Below are 19,479 nucleotides of genomic sequence, written 5' to 3'. Positions count from 1 at the left end.
CCTTACAAGAGCCGTGGGGACAGGGAGGGTTGGCTCTCCCAGACTGGCACAAATACTATCTGGCCGGCCAGATGGTGTTTGCCAGACGCTGGCTGATGCTGGAGACTCTGCTACGGTGCTGGAGGCGGCGCACATGGGCTTGTATGAAGGCTTGAGACTGGCCCTCTACAGAGGTTCAAAATCAATCCTTCCTATAACAGTCTCAATGAAAGCCGCCATGAGAGCCTGGGATGTTACTACTACCCTGATCTCACCTAGTTACCTGGGAGTTTCACCATCAACACCGTTATGGTTTAACCCAAATTTAGAGCACTTTTGCTCCATCCCGGATCCTACAATATGGGCAGAAAAGGGCATAAAAAAATTGGAAGATATAACACGTGAGGGAGAACTTCTACCCTTTGATCAGCTCAAAGAAAGACATAGTCTTCCGAATTCCACATTCTTCCGATACCTACAACTGCGCCATGCGTTTAGGGCGCAGTTTGGTGACAGAAGGGTGGAATGTCTCCCCTCGCCACTTGAGGGCATTCTAACAGAGGAGGAGTTGACTAAACTGTTATCAACAATATATAAAGCCCTTTTTAATAAAACTCCAAAGGGGATATCCAGATGCAGGGAAAAATGGGAGATGGAGATTCCTGATATTCAGGGAGAAGATTGGGATGATATGTGGGACCACCCTTTTAAACATTTAGTGTCAGCCAGGGATCGGTTAATCCAATTCAAATTTTTGCATCGAATCTATCTCACCCCGGCTAGGCTTTCGCGCATATATTCATCAATAGACGGCAAATGTTGGAGATGTGTGCACTCTCCGGCAGAGGCCGAGCACATATTCTGGGGATGTCCAACAATTAAAAACTTCTGGTCAGAGGTCACGGGTTGTCTGTCAGAGGTACTTAGTATCCCAGTACCATTATCGCCCAGGGTATGTCTGATTGGTTTAGTGGAAGAAGTGGTACCTTCTTTGGCTCATCGCACACTTTTGAACATAGGGCTATTTTATGCCAGAAAAGCCATACTGCTGCGATGGAAAAGCTCAGCTGCACCCACAATATCCTTTTGGAAGGGTTTGGTAAACTCAGCAATCCCTTTATATAAAGCTACTTATAGAGCCAGAGGCTGTCCTAAAAAATTTATTAAAGTATGGCAAGCATGGTTAGACTCATCGGAAACGGTGGGCTAAACTTACTGAATATATATTGATAGAGGTGTTCTAACTGAGTTAAAGGGAAAATTGTCATGTTAACTGTTACACTGTTATGCCTCAGAGGTTACTGCTTTCTGACATAATTTTATAGACAGTGAAAAATGATCAAACTATAAAGGTTGAGGACAGTGCATGATTACTTGGCGAATATGTCTAGATTTGCATTATAAATAAACTTACTAGGTCGTGGCAGTGGTCGGGTTGGGGAGGGAGGGAGGGAAGGGGGGGTAGTTGAACTATGTTAGTTCTTAAGGTTTGGGCCCTGCGTGGCCATATCGAGGACGGGTACGTTGCCCGTCTGGTCTGTGTTAGTATAAATGTATAGTTTTTCTGTGCAAAAATTCAATAAAAAGATTGTTTAAAAAAAAAAAAAAATGTGTGAATCAGTACTGCTTGGACCTTGAAGAAGGGGACATACCCCGAAAGCATGTCCTGAAAAATTGTAGGTTAGTGCAAATAAAAAAAGTATCACGGACAGTACTTAAACAACTGGGAAAGAGATCTCCTCAAAGAGCTGTAGGCAGCCCAAAGATCCACCATCCTCATAATAACTCATACCTCCTCTGGAGCCTCTAAAGTGGCAGAGGTTAACTACAAACTGTTGGTGAGATGGCACTACACCCCTGTGGTGCTTCATAAGTCCTTCCCACAAGCATTACCTCTATGCTGGAGGAGTTGCGGAGAGCAAGCAACACACGCCCACATCTGGTGGTTTTGCCCACATATACGCCCTTACTGGCTAACTATCTTTCACTGGGCAAAATAGATTCAGGGTTATGAAATACCTAATGACCCATGGATTGTGTTGTTGCACTGTACAGGTGAACCAGTAGGAACGTATAAAAAATCTATAACACTGCACCTCCTTAACGCTGCAAAAGCTCTCATCCCTCAATATTGGAAGCAACTGACTATACCTACTCTATGCCAATGGCTGCTGAAGGTTGATCACACATACTATATGTAGGATCTTACCCTCTCCCTTAGAAATAAATCAGACCTAGCAATAAAAATATGGTCCTGCTGGTTCGCCTTCAGATATACCTCTGCTTATGCGGAAATGATGTCTCAACCTAACTAATTGTGCTGTTAAACAACTACACATGACAGGAAGTGGACCGAGGCGGGCACACCTCACCCCCCCTCCCCTTCTTGTCTATTACTCTATAATTTTCCCCTCTCTTGTCTTTCCCTTACTTTCTGTTTTCTCTAGCTATTATGCCTAAGTAAAAGGCTTCTACAGAGAAGATTCTAGAATCTATACTCCATGTTTTGGGTAAAAATTTGGGTCAAGTGGGTAAGATTTGTACGCTCTGGACCTCAGACACTTGGAGAATATGCATATATATGTTCCATATATTTGTTCATTTGAATGTACACTTCTTCTGAGGTTCACCCTGTCATTTAGTTGTAATCTCCTCTGTTTTGTATACTGTTCATTATACATGCTATTCTTCAATAAAGGATAATTAAAAAAAAAAAAAAGGACAGTTTGTTTGTGAGTAGGCAGGTACATTTCAAAAATACAATGTCAAATTAACAAGGGACACCAACCTCCTTGAGGTAAAGAAATACAAGATAATAATGGTGTTGTGGTAACTTGACACACAAAATGAGAAATAATATTATGGAGAGCACTAGAAAAATTAAAAAATGCAGATCTAGATTAAAAAAAAAATCCCCCCCAAAAAAAAAAACTATTATGGAGATCTGATGGAAAATAAAAGTAATATTATTCATGAGATCACGAGAAATTAGAAAGAAAGAAGTTTGTGAGAACTCTGTGTGAATATGAGCAGCAAAACAACATTATTCTAGCATTTTAAAGAAGATGAGAATGTGCTGCAATAAAAGATTTCAAAATTTGCAGCGTTAAGAATGTGCTATGTCCATTACGAACGCTAGTTTTACCAGACCGAGCGCTTCCATCTCGTAATTTATTCTGAGCATGCGTGGCATTTTGTGCGTCGGAATTGTGTACACATGATCGGAATTTGCGCAAACGGATTTTGTTGTCGGAAAATTTGAGAACCAGATCTCAAATTTTGTGCGACGGAGATTCCAATGAAACTGTCCGATGGAGCCTACACACGGTCCGAATTTCCGGCAACAAGCTCCGATCACACATTTTACGTCAGAAAATCCGACCGTGTGTATGGGGCATTAGAGTACAGGCATACCCCACTTTTAAGTACACAATGGGGTTTATTTACTAAAGCTAGAAAGTGCAAAATCAGGCTCCCTTCTGCATAGAAGCCAATGAGCTTCTAACCCCTGCTTACTCAATTAAGCTTTGGTAATAAAACCTGGAAGCTCATTGGTTTTTATGCAGAAGTGAGCCTGATTTTGCACTTTCTAGCTTTAGTAAATAAACCCCATTGTGTACTTAAAAGTGGGGTATGCCTGTATATTTTCAGTTAACAAATTTTCATTAAAAAAGCCGTTTATACTTACAGTGGAATGTTTTTACTTATTTTTTTTATGTGCAATTGCGTACAGTTTATATACTGTTTTTGTGCATGTTTGCAAAATTAAAGTGGGCCGGTCTGGATGAAGTCCAGGGCCAAATTTTTTGTCCAAGTCCAGCCCTGTGTATATGTCTCTACATGTAATGGGGATGATTTACTAAAGACAAATAGACCATCCACTTTGCAAGTGCAGTTGCTTCAGATCTTATTAATAGAGGAGAAGCTCTGCTGACTTCCATCATCCAATCACGTGCAAGCAAAAATGCCTTTTCTGTTTCATTTTCCTTGCATGTGATTGGTTATTCTTTGTAAAGTGAAGTTTTACCTATTTTACTAAGCTCTGGAACAACTTGCAAAGTACACAGTCTATTTGTCTTTAGTAAATCAATCCCAATATTTCTGTGTTTTTCTATGTTTAGATTTCTATGTATTATTGTTAAGAGACTGATCTGAAAACTATTACTCGTTTACATTCTTTAAATGCTGCGTACTTGGGCCACTACTTATTTAATGCATGTATTTATTTTTTCATTTATTTCTCTTTAACACCATTTTATGATGTATTTACCAATCATTTTTTTAGGTAAATACTGCATAAAGAGCTATTGAATAGACATTGAAATCACATGCAATATTTGGGAAAATTAATTCAAATACCGCATGTGATCTGCGATGAATATATTTCTAGTATTAACATTTTGTAAAGTATTAGTAAAGTAAATTATTAGTGCTCAAGCCCCCCACCATTCTTTGTAGCTGTGAAAATCAACATAACAAATTATTTATTCCCCACAAAAAGGATCCCAAATATTGTAGCAGGCACAGTCCCAGTATTAGTGTATTTTCTCTCGAGCTCCAGTTTGAATAGGACCCCAAACAGACATTCGTAATTGTAGAAATCAATTTTACAATATAATTTATTTTGAGAAAAATGCCCCAAGTATTGTACTGAATATGTTTCAAGAATTAATGTATTTGAAGTTAAAGTGTTTGTTGTCCCAACACTTCATATTCCTGATATGTTCCTGCCATACCATGAACTTGTTTGAGACAATATCCTGTTCTCTTTGTATTGCTTGTTTTGTTATGAAATCCTTGATGTTCCTGCTAGTCCCCTTCCTTTCCTAATAAAAATTTACCACACTAAGGGCCCTTTCACACGTGCGGACCGTTCATTAGATCAGTTCAGTCAAGTATTTTGTTTTCAGTAAACATCAGTTTTCATCCATTTACATTTCCATTTTCCATCCGTTGTCATCCGTTTTCCATCCGTTGTCGTCCGTTGTCATCCGTTTTTCATCCGTTGTCATCCGTTTTTCATCCTTTGTCATCCGTTTTCCATCCGTTGTCGTCCGTTGTCATCCGTTTTTCATCCTTTGTCATCCATTTTCCATCCGTTGTCATCCGTTGTCATTCGTTTTTCATCTGTTGTCATCCGTTTTTCATCCATTGTCATCCGTTTTTCATCCATTGTCATCCGTTTTCCACCCGTTATCATCCTTTTTGCATCTGCTTTATACACGTTTATGTCCGTTTTTCATCCGTTTATGTCCGTTTTTTTGTTCAGAACTGTCTTTAATCATTTTTTCATGATTCTTTGTATTCCCCAGCGTGCATTGTGCTTTCCATGCTGCTTTGTGGTTTCAGCTTGCTTTGTGTTTCCTGATTCCTTGTAGTGTATGTGCTTATTTAGAGCAATGGATTTGGTCAGATTTTTTGAGCATGTGACATTATTTGTCATGCTATCTTATTGGAGGAGACAGAAAAGCATGACCAGGAAGATTTCTGCAAGACGCAGGTACTGGACACATCCCATGCTGCTCAAGAGGCCCACTGAAGGGTTTTTTGCTCTGCAGTATGCTGATCTGCGATGTTTCCCACAAACATTTTTTTAATTTTACGCGAATGTCTGTACCAACGTTTGAATTTTTATTAGAAAAGTTGCATCCCCATTTGGAAATGATGAACATGGATATGAGATGTTGTGTGCCACCAGAGGAGCGACTTCTACTTACCCTGAGGTAAGCCAGCCAGCCTTTCTGCTTGATTATGTCCAGCATAATGTAGGATTCCTTTCATCATTTGTTCTACTCTTCCTAGGTTTCTGGCATCTGGACTATCCTATACGTCCCTAAACCACTACTTTTTGGTGGGAACCTCTACAATTTCTGGAATTGTGCACAACACCTGTCAAGCAATATGGGAGGAGCTTCGGTGTACTGCAATGCCTGTTCCAGATACATCCACGTGGCAGGAAATAACAAATGGGTTTTGGAAGAAGACCCAATTCCCTAATTGTGTTGAAGCCCTGGATGGGAAACACATCCGAATTCAGATGCCACCTGGATCTGGCTCACAATATTTTAACTAAAAGAAATACTTCTCCCTTGTGCTTATGGCAATCTGTGACAGTAATTATACGTTTGTAGCTGTAGATATTGGGGCGTATGGACGTACTGCAGACTCAAGAGTGTTTACAGCATCAGCAATGGGGAGAAGACTACTTGAGGGCCACTTTCATTTGCCATCAGACAAACCTCTTCCAGGAACTGTAGGGCCAGATATGCCACATGTGCTTGTAGCTGATGAGGCATTTGCACTTTCTAGGCATCTCCTAAGGCCTTATGCCAGGCACAATCTAACTCCCCCCCAAAAAATTTTAAACTATCGGTTGAGTCGTGCAAGGCGCCTTATCGAATGCACCTTTGGCATTTTGACAAGCAAGTGGCGCATATTCCATACAACAATTCAACTGAGCCTGGAGAATGCCGAACTAGTTATACAAGCATGTTGTGTCCTCCATAACATTATATGTGAGAAAGAAGGAATTACTGTTGAGGAAGAGGACAAGATCGATTTACCTTCTGTAAGGTTTGCCGGACTGCGACCCAACAATTCAGTCGTTACCATGCGTGATACGTTTGCAAACTATTTCATGTCCCCAGAGGGAGAGGTTCCGTGGCAGTATCAACATGTGTAAAAACACTCACCAGGCACTTTATTAGGTATAATTTGCTAGTACCATGTTTGACCCCCTTTTTGCACCCTGCATTGTATTTGTTTTCCCATAGAAAATGTAAATTCAATAGTTTTGACGAAATATACATTTTCACGTTAGCAGTATAGCAGTCTTGTGACCTCTATCAGTGTATGATTATAAAGCTTGTTGTTTTCAGTCTCCTAGTGCCAACATCGATCATCACTCACCCTAGGATCATCACATTCATTTGTATCAGTTGTTTTTGGTTTATATAGAGTACAATAATAAAATTATATTTTCCATGCAGTCAATTATTTTTATTAATAATAGACAATGACCACAACAAATATCTAAAAAATTATTCAAACTGTACAAACATAATTTTTGTACAAATATATACACATATATAACTTGTAGTGTTTCAGTGCAAACTTGGTGGCCAACTACAACGGGGCAACTTAAAATGGGGATTCTTTAAAGGTCCTGATAATAAGGACTGTGGGAAGTGGAATAGGGAGTGGATGACTGGGAGGAATGGCTGTATGAAGTACCCTGTGAACTGGAGGACTCATAGGTGGGTGCCACTTGGGTTGGATGTACAACATTTTGGGCAGTGGGGGCTGGTGCACGTTGGTGATGGGGGTTAATGCCTGGATGATATCGATGAAATGAATGTTGTGGAGCTTTCTCACCATGGTATGGATGTTGGTGATGGGTAATGACTGGTGGCATGGGTTCTCCAGACATTGTAACCCTTATGCACACACCTGTAAAATTAAAGATGGACATTTGCACATCCATTTTACACTCATTTGGAACTCTAACTAAATGGTGGTACAGATTCCTAGCAAAACTTGCATCCTGGTTATTGGGGTCTGAAAATGGGTCGGTGGTATCAGCCCTTCTTGTTGCCCTCATCTCCTCCATAAAACTTAACATGGCTGCATCCATGTCATGTTTGGGATGTCCCTGACGTTTCCTGGCCCTCGGTGCGGTAGCTCCAACAGAACGAATCTGAGGGTTGGAACATTTTATTAGCACATTTTATTTTGTCAGCATTTCAAAATGGGGCATTTTACATAGGATACTTACAGGCACACGTTGTCTTTCAAGCGTGGCTGTTGCTGTAGATTGGGAGGACGGGTTTTCTTCGGGACCTTGCTCGTTAACTCCCATGTCTTCCTCTTGCGCAGGCTGGGTATCCACTGCATCCCCCTCCTCTTCAGTTTCTGAAATGTTGCTGGTGGTACTGTAAAATATTTGTACATAGATGGATTACAGCTCAGTACAGTATAGTTATTACCATACATAGATCCATGTGTGTCATTACTGTTAAATTGGTTGTAAACCTTACAGACCACTTTTACCTACAGGTAGGTGCAAGAAATATCTCCTAAACCTACACGATTTAGGAGATATTTGCTGAAAACACGTAGACAACGGCGCCTGACTAGGCGTGGCATTTCTGAAGGCAATCGTGCCGTAACTGGTGGCTCCCGCATGTATGACGTAAACGCAGCTACGGCCAGTCACAGCACCGGAGCCGTGATACCCGGAAGTCACTCCAGGAGTGATGGGGGCAACGGAGGAGGGGAACAAGGGCTGATGCAGGGGCTTCGATCTCGGGCAAGAAATTCATAATGAGCTAGTATGCTATGCATACTAGCTCATTATGCCTGCAGGTTTTTTTTTTTGTTCATGGTTTTCTTCCTCTTTGAAGTATATGATTATTTCGACTAGGCCAAATAATTTAATATAGGGGAGAAAGAATGTATTTACTTACCTTCTTAAGTCCATCACACATCTTAAGAAGTCCAGCATCTCAAAGAAGGGGCTTTTTTTTTGCTGGACGATCCTGTTCCGCTCTGACTGTCTTTTGCTTCCTCTTTTAGCTCCCGCCTATAGCGGTCTCTTAGGGATCTCCACCTTGTCATTATTTTTTCGCCTGCATAGGAACAGTAGACACAATGAACTGATAGAACTCCATCATGACAATTTTGTATACTATTTACAACCCATATGTGGAATACAGTGGTTTTTAACAACTATTTTTGACAGTTTTACATATAGGTAAGCCTATAAAATGGCTTCACTAGAAGTAGTGTAATTATCTCTGCGCCGTTTAGGATATATTTGCTGTACACTGCGGGATGACAACGTGGCCAGGTGACATGGCAGGTGACGTTTGCATGTGACGTTTGCACGTGACGTGGCCAGGTGACATGGCAAGGTGACGTGGCAGGTGACGTTTGCAGGTGACGTTTGCAGGTGACGTTTGCAGGTGACGTGGCCAGGTGACATGGCAGGTGATGTGGCCAGGTGACGTGGCAGGTGACATGGCCAGGTCACATGTCAGGTGACCGGGCCAGGTCACGTGGCAAGGTGACGTGGCAGGTGGACAATCCACAACTTGTGGCAGGTGATGAGGCAAGTGACACACTAAATACAAATATACACGCTAAACGAGGCTCAACGCGGCATGCAAATGCGGCAAAATGGGCGTTTCTAAACGCCGGTTTCAAGCTTTGTTCAGAAGAGTTTGCACCAGCGAAACGTCTACATGGGGCCTAATGTAGGAGAAGAGTGCTGGAATTTGCATGGTGAGTTGGACTACAATTATCAGGATGCTGACATATGGGTGTACTATAAGTTTAACCATGCCAACCCACCCCCATCCCACAAAATGCTTACCACGTATCCGACGGTGTCTATTACTGAGCGACAACCAATTTGGAGTGACCTCCTCGAATATTTCTTCCCACTTCATACTTGTGCTGTTTCAGTCGCTGTATTCTGCACTTCTCTTGTCCTATAATGCTGGACTGGCATGCACAAGTTGGATGAGCTGCTCATGGGATACATCTCTTGCCATTTTTTTCTCTTCTCCTCTCTCCAGCATGTGCTTGTGCATGTGACTTTTACTACTGACCACTACCTGGGTCATAGGTTAATTGTAATGTATGCATATTGAATTACATATTTTGATGAAAAACGGATGTCAGCAGATCGGATGTTAACGGATCGTCCACAAACATCCATTTTTCATCAGTTCCCTTTTTTTACGGAATAAAAATAGGGTTTCCTGTTGCATCATGGCAGCATACACGTTGGGTTGTGACTCCGCCTCCACAACCTGATAGGACCACATAGCTATAAATTAGAGAGTAGACACCTGCCCCAGTATTCTCTTATTTTTCCTCACCTGTCAGGACCACACGGATCAGCACCCCCTTACCGCTTCGCCCCAGCCAGGTTCTAGCCTCTCCTGGGTGGAAGTCCTTCTTGTACAGCCTCTAAACGAGCTAAATGGAAGGAGCCCCACTCTGGTGATCTCAGGGGCACTCATCTCAACTCAACTGTTTGCCATAATATAAGCCTTAAACAGGCTTCAAGTGCAACAGCCCGCAAAAGCCTTAAACAGGCTTGCTGGAGGATTGGCCAGGGAAGCTTCAGTATGGCCTCATTAAATAAGCCTTAAACAGGCTTAGTTGTGTGCAGCGGTCTCCATCCCCCCTCTCCCCTCCCCTCTCCCCCCCTCTCCTACCATGTTCGTGCTCTGCTGGCCTCTGTTGTCCCATAGCTGCTGTGTGGGATCGCCGAGCGTTCTTGGCGTCCTCGCGCATGCAAAGTACGGCTCTCTGGGCGCCTCTATGCTGTCTTCCAGCTTCCAAGATGGCGCTGGATGTCTCGCGGTGCTACTGCGCATGCGCGAGCGTCTGACGCTGATGGTGGCGGATTTAAAAACCCAGCACTAGCTGAGATGCTGCTGCTGGTTGCTGCATGCTACAAATAGCCTGTCATTGCTAAGCAGAGAAGAAAAAACGCTCTACAAAGGTGGGTGACCTTCTCCTATTCAGCTCTGTGTCAGGATCCCTGCTCTCTCTTTCTCTCTCTGCATTGCTGCTTGTGTTTTTTTCCCTGCAGGTTTCCAGCCCACTCACCATGGAGACCGCTGCCCCAGCAGATCACCGCCAGCCTACTAGGTAAGGGAGGGAAGACAAGGGTAAGTAGTGAGGATTGAAAAAAGAGAGCACTTCTAACGCTGCCTAAATTGGTCAGCCCTACCAGGTCCTCAAGAACGTCTGCGTCAAGACGAAGAGAGTCCTCACGCAGGAGAAGCCGCTCCAGACATAGACGGAGCCGCTCCTACCATAGAAGAAGCCATTCAAGAGGAAGCCACAGAAGAAGCCGCTCCAGGTCGCATTCCCGACATGGTCGATCCTGCCATAGAAGGTCGTCCTCACGCAGACACCGTTCCCCTGCACGCCATTCCCGTCCCGCCGGGAACGCATGCTGGATTTGCGGCGCAGTGGCTCTTCCGGATAAACTGGTCTGTCAGAATTGCCTGGAAGAGGCCACAAGAGAGAGAGCCTCGGAAGTTGGGGACTCAGCCCCTCAGGCCTCGATATCAGATGTGGATTTCTCCACCACTACCTCTCCTGCCCGGGCCAGCACATCAAAGGAGCAAGACTCCCTGTCTGATAATGAGGGTCTGGAGGTGTCGGCCGGATTAGACTTCGGTCTGATAGAGCCGTTTGTTAAATCGGTTAAGGAGGCAATAGGATGGGAGGAACCCCATGAAGTCCAGCCAAAGCAAAGAAAATATTTTCCTCAGCTTAAGAAGGAACCAGAAACTTTTCCGTTCATCGACGAACTGGAAGACTTAATCAAAGAGGAGTGGCAGAGACCGGAGAAAAAATCTAGTCTGAATAACAGACTCCAGAAGCTATACCCGCTCAAGGAGCCTAAAGTGAACCCTCTGGTGTCCCCTCCGGTAGTGGACGCATCTTTGTTGCGCCTCGCCAGGCATGTTACCCTCCCGCTAGAAGATGCGGTAACATTTAGAGACGTCCTCAACAGAAAGATCGACACGGATCTTAAGCGGGCTTACCTATCAGCTGGAGGCGCATGCAGGCCTGCAATAGCATTCGCGGCAGTAGGAAGGGCCATCTCGAGCTGGTCTTCAAGCACGGAGAAGCTGGTATCAGAGGGTGCAGACCAAGAGAAAATAGTGAAGGCATTACAAGAGCTAAGCTTGGCTGGTGATTTCGTGGCTGAAGCCTCGGTCGACACCATCAGGTCTGCATCAAAGTCTATGTTGGCCTCAGTGATGGCCAGAAGAGCTTTGTGGCTGAAGCCCTGGATGGCGGATCCGGCATCCAAGTCTAACTGGTGCCGTATTCCGTTCGACGATGAGCACCTCTTCGGAACAAAGTTAGACACGGCTATCTCCAAAGTAACTGGTGGCAAATCCGGGCTCATTCCCTCGGATAGGAGGCCCAAACAGAGACCTCCTCCCTTTAAGCAGAATCTCCCAGAAAGGTATAGGGACGCGAAAGCGTACAGACCAGGGAAGGAGTACCGAAGGAACTGGAAGAATCCTCAAACCTCTTTCATGAAATTCCAGAAGCCTAAGACCCCCGTTTCCAGTGACCAGAAGCCTTTTTGAAGGTGCGTCCGTCCGGCCAGCGGTAGTGGGAGCAAGACTCTCCAGTTTCAAGCTGGTCTGGGCGGAGACCATACACGATACTTGGACCCTGGCCACTGTCAATTTCGGCCACAGATGGTCCTTCAAGAATCAACCCCCAAGGGATCAATTCTGCCCAACCCGTATTCCTCCACCCGGGGAGAAGAGGTTGTCCCTTCTAAACTACGTCCTAGAACTTCTTCAAAAACGAGCGATAACAGAGGTTCCGCCAGCACAACGAGGCAGGGGATTCTATTCTCCACTATTCCTCGTCAAGAAGAAGTCAGGGGACTTTCGGCCGGTTCTAGACCTGAAGAACCTCAACAAGTCCATCAGAGTGGAGTCTTTCAGGATGGAAAGCCTGCAGTCTATCCTCCAGGCCATAAACTTAGGAGACTGGATGCTCTCCATAGATCTCCAGGATGCCTACCTGCACATACCAATCCACGTGGCATTCCAAAGGTTCCTGCGATTCTCGGTGGGTCAGGGGCACTTCCAATTTCGAAGCCTCCCTTTCGGAATCTCTACAGCCCCCAGAACGTTTACGAAAGTTCTGCTTCCGGTGATAGCCTCTTTGAGGGAGAAGGGTCTAAGGGTCCACCATTACCTGGACGACATTCTCCTCCTCTCAAACAGCCAGGAATCACTCGTGCAACATCGCAAGGTCTTAGTTTCCACCCTAACGAGTCTGGGTTGGATAATCAACTGGCAGAAGAGCAACATTCAGCCTACTCAAAGGATGGTCTTCCTGGGAGCCGAATTAGACATCCGAGCCAACACGGTGGAACTGCCAAGGGAAAAGTTGTCCCTAATAGTTCAGAAAGTGAAGGATGCGGTTCCAGCGTCATGCCTACTGGCCAGAGCATACCTCAGCCTCCTGGGTTCCCTATCAGCAACCATTCCAATGGTCAGATGGGCGCAATGGAATACCAGACCTCTGCAAGCCTCCTTCCTGCGCCAGTGGGATGGATGGTCCATGTCCCAATTGATTCGCATCTCAGAAGAAGCCAGGCTATCTCTACGGTGGTGGACCCACCCCGACAACCTCAGCAGGTGCAAGCAGATAGTCATCCTCCACCAGGAGGTGATAACTTCGGACGCCAGTCTGGAGGGATGGGGGGCACACTACCTACATTATGCAGCTCAGGGCCGCTGGCACTTCAAAACCAAGGGTGTAGTATCAAACGTCCTAGAGATGAAGGCAGCCTTCCAAGCCCTCTTGGCATTCAGCTCACTTCTGAGAGGGAAACAGGTCCTCATTCGAATGGACAACCGAGTGGCTGTAGCCTACATCAACAGGCAGGGGGGTACCAAGAGCATCTCCATGATGCAGGAAGTTGGTCCGGTGATGCGATGGGCTCAACTGAACCTGCGGGACCTGAAGGCGGCCTATATTCCAGGGGTTCAGAACCTACTGGCGTATTCTCTCAGCAGGACATTCGTTTCCAACAACGAGTGGTGTCTAAGCCCGCAGGCCTTTGCCCTCATATGCCAGACATGGGGTCATCCAGACATAGACCTCGCAGCAACACCAGAAAACAAGAAGTGTCAGAGGTTTCTGTCAAGGAACCCCTTCCCCTCAGCGGAGGGAATGGATTGTCTCCAGCACGCCTGGAACTTCCGCCTAGGCTACATTTTTCCACCGACCCCACTGATAGCCAAGTTCCTTCTGAGGCTCAAACGTTCAACATCTCTAATACTGGCTGTGATTCCCTTTTGGCCACAGAGGCCTTGGTTCACCACCCTCCTGCAACTGAGCACAGCGGATCCACTTCCACTCCCGGTGACAACGGATCTACTAACCCAGGGCCAGCTACTACATCCGAATCCAGAGAGATTGCACCTAGCCGTCTGGAGACTGAAAGGTCTAGGTTCCTAGATCAAGGCTGTTCTCAGAAGGTAGTCGATACCCTGCTTCAAGCCAGGAAATCCTCCACGAATAGCACCTACAAGAGAATCTGGGGAAAGTTCTCTTCCTTTGCCCAGGAACAAGGTTGGGACCCTTCTTCCCCATCAGCAATACAGGTGCTTGAGTTCCTCCAGTCAGGTCTAGACAAAGGCCTTAGGTCCAGCACCCTGAAAGTCCAAGTCTCTGCCATCTCTGCTTTGATAGGGGTTAGGTGGGCACTTAACCCTCTCGTGGTTCAATTTCAGAAAGCCTGCCTGAAGCTAAGGCCTCCCAGAAAGCCTTCATTTCCAACATGGGATTTGTCAACTGTCCTAGAGATTTTATCCGAAGAGCCATTCTTCCCACTTGAGGATACCTCCCTCTGGGACCTGACTCTAAAGGTATCATTCCTAATTGCCATCACATCGGCGAAGAGGGTCTCAGAAATGCAAGCTTTGCTGATCAAAGAACCGTATCTGATGATTTACCCAGACAGGCTAACCCTGAAGCCTTCAGACAGGTTTATCCCAAAAGTTTCCTCCTCGTTCCACTTTAACCAGGAGATTGACCTCCCGGCTTTGACCACGGATCAGGGCATCCCTCATCCCCTGGATGTCAAGGGCAACATCCTGCATTACCTCTCGGTAACCAAGTCATTCAGAAAATGCGAGAACCTTTTAGTCATCCCACATGGGTTCAGGAAGGGCCAGGCAGCTTCTGCCCATACCATCGCCTCATGGCTCGTGAAAGCTATCAAGAAGGCCTACTCCTTAAGCACCTTACAGATTCCGGAAGATCTAAGAGCGCATTCCACCAGGGCAATGGCTACTTCATGGGCAGCTTACTGTAAAGTTTCAGCGGAAACCATTTGTAGAGCGGCCACTTGGTCTTCGAGAAACACCTTCATTTCCCATTATAGAATAGACGCTGCACGCTTAGCAGCAGTTGAATTTGGGAGGGCCGTCATACAGGCCAACTCTTCTGTTTCTTGTCAATAAATTTAATTTTGCATTCCCACCCAGTTTGGCGAGTTACTCCCCAACGTGTATGCTGCCATGATGCGACAGAAAAACGGAAAATTGTATACTCACCTTTCCATAATTTTCCTTTCCTGTCGCATCTTCATGGCAGCATACAATCACCCACCCTCTGAGGTGACATGTGTATATATTTACAGAGAATACTGGGGCAGGTGTCTACTCTCTAATTTATAGCTATGTGGTCCTATCAGGTTGTGGAGACGGAGTCACAACCCAACGTGTATGCTGCCATGAAGATGCGACAGGAAAGGAAAATTACGGAAAGGTGAGTATACAATTTTCCGTTTTTCTTCAGTTCAAAATAAAAGGGAGCTGAACGGAGACGTCCGCTATCCCCTAGAGTTGCATTGAGGTCCGTTTTAATTCGTAAACGGACGTATGAAAAAACGGATGAACGGTCCGCACGTGTGAAAGGGCCCTAAACAGGAAAGCACTCCGTGGTCAGTTCTCTAGCTATGCTGGGATCTCAGGCTGCTCTCCTCCAATGATCAGACTTGTCCTGACATCCCCCCGCTGTACAGCTATTCACTTGGAAGATCAGTGTGCTGCTGCTTCTCATCCCCCAGCTCTTATGCAGCTGAGAACAGAGCGAATGTGATCAATTATAAAAAGAAAAAGGGAAAAAATTAATTTCATATTTTTTTATATCTATACAACAATCTTTCTTTCATTTCCATTTTAAACTGAATGGGTTTTTTTACAAGGTGAGGGTTTACAATCACTTTATGCTCCTATTTTAATAGGACCACCAAATCGTTATTAATCGTTATTAAGGTAGAAAAAAAAAGTTACAATATCATTCATTCCAGGAAAAAACAGTGTTGCAGTAAGCTTGTTTCCAGTCAAGCACCGAATTTACTAAGACCCCCATTTGTAACTATGGAAATCAGCATTACAGTATTTATACACAGAAAATGTCCTTATTTCTGTACAGACATACCCCACTTTTAAGTACACAATGGGGTTTATTTACTAAAGCTAGAAAGTGCAAAATCAGGCTCCCTTCTGCATAGAAACCAATGAGCTTCTAACTCCAGCTTACTCAATTAAGCTTTGGTAATAAAACCCGGAAGCTCATTGGTTTCTATACAGAAGTGAGCCTGATTTTGAACTTTCTAGCTTTAGTAAATAAACCCCATTGTGCACTTAAAAGTGGGGTATGCCTGTAGTGAGTATATTCCCAGTATAAATATTTGTGCACTTTATTGCACTTCTAACAATATTTAAGCCCCCAAAAGCCATTTTCTTTGGAAATAAACATACAGAAGCATTTATTCCCCAGTATTAATAAATTGGACTCAAGCCCAGATTTAAATAGGACCACCAACAGCCATTTTTATTTATAAAAAACACAAAATTACAGTGTCATTGATTTCCAGAAAAAAACACCCCTAATATTGTAGTGATTATGTTCACAGATTTATCTAAATTGCACTCTAGCCCCAATTTGAAAAAGACCACCAACAGCTATGTCTAAATGTACAAATCAACATTACAATATAATTTACTGTATTCCTGGACAAAACAACACATATTGTAATAAGTAGATTTCCAGATTTAATTTATTTGCTCTGAAGCCCTAGTTTTATTAAGACCCCCAACAGCCATTTGTAACAATGGAAATCAACATAATTTAGTTCTAGAAAACACCCCAAATATTGTAGCGAGACCATTCCCAGTAATAATTTATTTCTGGTTAGATCACTATTTAAATAGGACCTTACTCCTCAGTTCTTCCAGGATATTAAGGGATTACCACAAAAGAGAACTTCATAGTGCTTTATCTTCTAAAAAAAATATTCATGCCCACTTTGCATACATAGCACTCACATTACAGTGTGCATGAATGCACTATTGGTAAACAGCCACACAATAATGTTGTCGGTATTCAGCTAATTCAAGATACTGCACTTTTGGGTTTCATACAATGTGCTGATGTCATCCAAAAGCTCCAGCCAATGCATTTCATCACCAGGACACGTGGCTTTTTCAGGGGAATTTATTAAGTTGTGCGCAAGCCCCAATTTAAAAAGAACCGCAGACAGCTATTTTTAATCAGTTATTTTGTTTGCAGTCACACCAGGTACAATTTAAAGTGGTGCGATTTAAAGCCCAAATTCAGCACTACTTCTGGGAGAAATTTCAAATAGACCCTCTATCCATTCATAACTGAAACATCGTAACCTGTGTTTACGATGCTTCAGTTCATGAATGGAGAAGAGCCTCTGTCTTCTCTCCATTAATTTTCAGTACAGCTGGGGCTGCAGAGTAGGGATGAGCCGAACACCCCCCTGTTCGGTTCGCACCAGAACATGCGAACAGGAAAAAAGTTTGTTCTAACACGTGAACACCGTTAAAGTCTATGGGACACGAACATGGATAATCAAAAGTGCTAATTTTAAAGGCTTATATGCAAGTTATTGTCATAAAAAGTGTTTGGGGACCTGGGTCCTGCCCCAGGGGACATGGATCAATGCAAAAAAGTTTTAAAAACGGACGTTTTTTCAGGAGCAGTGATTTTAATATTGCTTAAAGTCAAACAATAAAAGTGTAATATCCCTTTAAATTTCATAGCTGGGGGGTGTCTATAGTATGCCTGTAAAGGGGGGCATGTTTCCCGTGTTTAGAACAGTCTGACAGCAAAATGACATTTCAAAGGAAAAAAGTAATTTAAAACTACTTGCGGCTATTGCATTACTGGTCCGACAATACACATAAAAGTTAATTGATAAAAACAGCATGGAAATTCCCCACAGGGGAACCCCGAACCAAAATTTTTTTTAAAAATGACGTGGGGGTCCCCCTAAATTCCATACCAGGTCCTTCAGGTCTGGTATGGATATTAAGGGGAACCCCGGCCAAAATTTAAAAAAAAAATGACGTGGGGGTCCCCCTAAATTCCATACCAATTTTAAAGGGAAAGCCACGCCAAAATTTTTTAAAAAATGGCGTGGGGTCCCCCCAAAAATCCATACCAGACCCGAGCACGCAACCTGGCAGGCCGCAGGAAAAGAGAGGGGACAAGAGAGCAGCCCCCCCTCCTGAACCGTACCAGACCACATGCCCTCAACATTGGGAGGGTGCTTTGGGGTAGCCCCCCAAAACACCTTGTCCCCATGTTGATGAGGACAAGGGCCTCATCCCCACAACCCTGGCTGGTGGTTGTGGGGGTCTGCGGGCGGGGGGCTTATCGGAATCTGGAAGCCCCCTTTAACAAGGGGACCCCCAGATCCCGGCCCCCCCTGTGTGAAATGGTAAGGGGGTACAAAAGTACCCCTACCATTTCACTAATAAACTGTCAAAAATGTTAAAAATGACAAGAGACAGTTTTTGACAATTCCTTTATTTAAATGCTTCGTCTTTCTTCTATCTTCCTTCATCTTCTTCTTCTGGTTCTTATGGCTCTTCTGGTACTTCCTCCGGCGTTCTCGTCCAGCATCTCCTCCGCGGCGTCTTCTATCTTCTTCTCCTCAGGCCGCTCCGCACCCATGGCATGGGGGGAGGCTCCCGCTCTTCTCTTCATCTTCTTCTCTTCTTCATCTTCTCTTCTTCTCTTCTTCATTTTCTTCTCTGGGCCGCTCCGCATCCATGCTGCCATGGAAAAAGGCTCCCGCTGTGTGACACGTCTCCTCTTCTCACAGTTCTTAAATAACAGGGGGCGGGGCCACCTGGTGACCACCCCCCTGACGCACAGGACATGACAGGACTTCCCTGTGGCATTCCCCGTGACGTCACAGGGAAGTCACGTCAAGTCACCATGCTTCAGAGGGGGGCGGGGTCACCGGGTGGCCCCGCCCCCCGTTATTTAAGAACCGTCAGAAGAGGAGACGCATCACAAAGCGGGAGCCTCCCTCCATGCCAGCATGGGTGCAGAGCGGCCCAGGGAAGAAAATGAAGAAGAGAAGAAGATGAAGAAGAGAAGAAGATGAAGAGAAGAGCGGGAGCCTCCCCCCATGCCATGGGTGCGGAGCGGCCCGAGGAGAAGAAGATAGAAGATGCAGCGGAGGAGATGCTGGACGAGAATGCCGGAGGAAGAACCAGATTAGCCAGAAGAACAAGAAGAAGAAGATGAAGGAAGATAGAAAAAGAAGAAAGAAGAAGCATTTAAATAAAGGAATTGTCAAAAACTGTCTCGTCATTTTTAACATTTTTGACAGTTTTTTAGTGAAATGGTAGGGGTACTTTTGTACCCCCTTACCATTTCACACAGGGGGGGCGGGATCTGGGGGTCCCCTTGTTAGAGGGGGCTTCCAGATTCCGATAAGCCCCCCCGCCCGCAGACCCCCACAACCACCGGCCAGGGTTGTGGGGATGAGGCCCTTGTCCTCATCAACATGGGGACAAGGTGTTTTGGGGGGCTACCCCAAAGCACCCTCCCAATGTTGAGGGCATGTGGCCTGGTACGGTTCAGGAGGGGGGCGCT

This window comes from Aquarana catesbeiana, linkage group LG04, assembly GCF_042186555.1.
Source record: "Aquarana catesbeiana isolate 2022-GZ linkage group LG04, ASM4218655v1, whole genome shotgun sequence".
Lineage (NCBI taxonomy): Eukaryota > Metazoa > Chordata > Amphibia > Anura > Ranidae > Aquarana > Aquarana catesbeiana.
This window is presented reverse-complemented; position numbering follows the sequence as displayed.